This window comes from Geospiza fortis, unplaced genomic scaffold (assembly GCF_000277835.1).
Source record: "Geospiza fortis unplaced genomic scaffold, GeoFor_1.0 scaffold2, whole genome shotgun sequence".
Classification (NCBI taxonomy): domain Eukaryota; kingdom Metazoa; phylum Chordata; class Aves; order Passeriformes; family Thraupidae; genus Geospiza; species Geospiza fortis.
Window position 1 is genome coordinate 2694483 of NW_005054366.1, and position 2673 is coordinate 2697155.

General features: G+C 48.1%; 1 long non-coding RNA gene across 1 annotated transcript in view; it reads left to right on the forward strand.

Moving 5' to 3' along the window:
- The first annotated feature begins 603 nt into the window (after nucleotides 1-603).
- The window catches only part of LOC102040501, a 6808-nt gene continuing 4738 nt past the window's right edge, over nucleotides 604-2673 (forward strand). The window contains exon 1 of the long non-coding RNA XR_265395.2: nucleotides 604-789. This is a non-coding gene — a long non-coding RNA (uncharacterized LOC102040501). The remainder of the gene's footprint in view (nucleotides 790-2673) is intronic.

Sequence of the window (2673 nt, forward strand, 5' to 3'; positions counted from 1 at the left end):
CCTCCTTCTCTCCTCCAGGCTGAATTTTTGGGGCACAAACGCCGTGTTAAGGGAGGGTTGTGGCACTAGCAAGAACAAATCCTGTGTGAGTTTTTTTGGAGATATTTCTGTGCTGCCGCAGAGCCCGAGGGCCACGAGCCCGTGGTGACACCACAGGTGCCACCCTGCCCTGCTGAGGGCACAGCCAGGCCAGGGAGTGCTGCTCCCTTCTCCCTCTGACCCGGGTCTGCAGCAGGGGGTGGCACCAGGGGCGTTTGGGGTGTCCCAGGAGGGCTTTGGGGCGGCACAAGAAGCATTTTGGGCATCACGGGGCATTTTGGGTGGTTCAAGAGGGGTTTTGAGTGTCACAAGGGGTGTTTTGGGTACAGAAGCCCCTTTTCTCTCACAGTTTTATTTCCTTGCAGATGCTGTCTGTCTGTCCTCCCCTCGGCCTGTCCCTCCTGCTGTCCCAACACCACCCAGCTGGCCAGCTCAGATAAGGGCTCCAGGGGCAGATAAGAAGTTCCTCCCCTTCTCCTCCCTCATCTGGAGCAGCAGCAAATGGTGAGGCTGAGCTTTGACAGCCCCACAAACGCCCAGGAAAGTGAAACCAATCCCACCCCCTCCCAGGCTCTGGGAAAAACATTTGTGAACGCAAATCTTTGGTGAGAGAAGTGAAATAATAACCAAAAAAAAGTTGGTTCCTCTTCTCCTCAGCAGCCCTAAGCCACCCTTGATGTTCCAGGGTAGGGTTACCTGGAGCAAAACCCTGCTCTGTGATGTGGCAAGGACACACCCTGCAGGAGACAGGTAGGAATTTGGCTCCGGAGCTGTTTTCACGGAAAACAAAAGGGTTTCTGTGACAGTGCAGAACAAGTGCCAGCTCCGGGCTGTGAACTCCCCGCAGCCCCTGGGAACTGCAGGATGTTCCTCACAAGGTCCCTCAAGCCAGCAGCAGCTTTTCCCACCCTTCCTAATCAGCTTGAGAGCAAGGTGGTGACAAATCCCAGGAAATTGGGAGAATTTCAGGGCAAATCAATGACTTCTCCTCCTTGCCTGGTGCTTGTCCCTCAGCGAGGCATTCCCAGGGGGCATCCACGGATGCAGCAGGAGCAGGAATCCTGCTGGGATGTTCAGAGGAGCTGTGGGAATGCCCCACGCTGATCACGAAGTACATGAGTGATGTCTTGGGCTGAGCTGGAGCAGAGGCTGGGCAGAGGTCCAGAATAAAGCAGGGATTTATTCAAAGCATCTCCTCCATGGATCCACCTTGGGCAGCACCAGAGCCCAGCCAGGGCTGCACCCAAGATGAACCAAAATGGCCCCAAAATGCACGGCCGGGCACGGGGTCTGGCACTGGGATCAGTTCTGCTCCATTTGCACCTTGCAGTTCATTGTCCCATTCCAGCTTTAGCCCCTGCAGTCCCACCCTGCTTGTTTTTCTCTCTCCAGCCCATGGGGTTTTGTTCTTGGGGCTGAGATTTGGGTCATTTGTCCTTGGTGCCCAGCTAGAGAAGGAACTGGTTTGTCTCCCCGTTCTGTGCACAGAGCTCACCATCCCCTGATGTGAACCCAGACCCACATGCTAAAGCAGCACAGAACCTGAAAAATATAAAATCCAAACCTGAGGCATCAGGAGGAGGGGCAGAGGCAGCTCCTGCCTGGCTCAGGGCTGTTGGGAGCTGCTGGTGACTCCAGCCAGGATCCAGCCAGGAGCTTTGGAGCAGATCAGGGTCAGGAATTTGTTTTTCGGTGGCTGGTGCTGCAGCAGGGTAAATGCTGCTGTCAGAGCAGGGGCTGTTGTCGTGTTGCATCTCCCCTGGTGGGATCAAGGCTGCGCTGTGCAGCCATCAGTGAGTGAGAGCACACGGGCGGGAAGGGGCAGGAAAAGCTCCGGAGGGTTTGGGTCAGAGCTGCGGACAAAAGGCTCTTTGTGCCCAGAGCTGACAATGACAAATAAAGAGGAACCTGTTGATCTAGGGGAGTAATGGAGGACTAGGGAGAGATCGCATGGGGAGGAAAAGACCTTGGCTGTTTGTCTGGCTGTCAGTCTGGCCCTTCATTAAGGCACTTTGCTTAAATTAAATATATTTTTAAAAAATTAAAATCTAAAATACAAAAAAACTCCTAAAACTTTAAATCTATAAAGTAAAGCTTCAACCCCAAATTTAAAATAAAACCTTAAAAAAAAACTTCTAAACTTAAATATTAAAAATATAAATTTGTAACTTTAAATAAAAATAAAAACATTTAAAATTTAAAATAAAAACACTTTAAATAAAAATTTTACAACTTAAAAAATTAAAATATTAAAAATTAACTACAAAATAAAGAAAAATTAAAATACAATGCTATATACATAGGAAATGTATAAATATATAAATATACAAATATATGTAAATAATATTTAATGATAATGTAATTATATTTATAATACGTAAAATATATATATAATAAATTAAAATATAATAAATTTAGGTATCATAACATACTTAAGTAAAAAAACTTAGACTATAACATAAACATAGCACCAAAATTTAGGCTCTAACACATAACACGAGCTCCTGTGCTTTTTTCCTCTGCTCCTCGCTGGCTCCCAGCCAGCCCCGAGGCATCAGGACAAGAATCCGTGTTTGCAAAGCCCTGCGATGGCAGCAGCAAGGCTCAGCCCCGCTGTCTGTCCATAAATCCAGG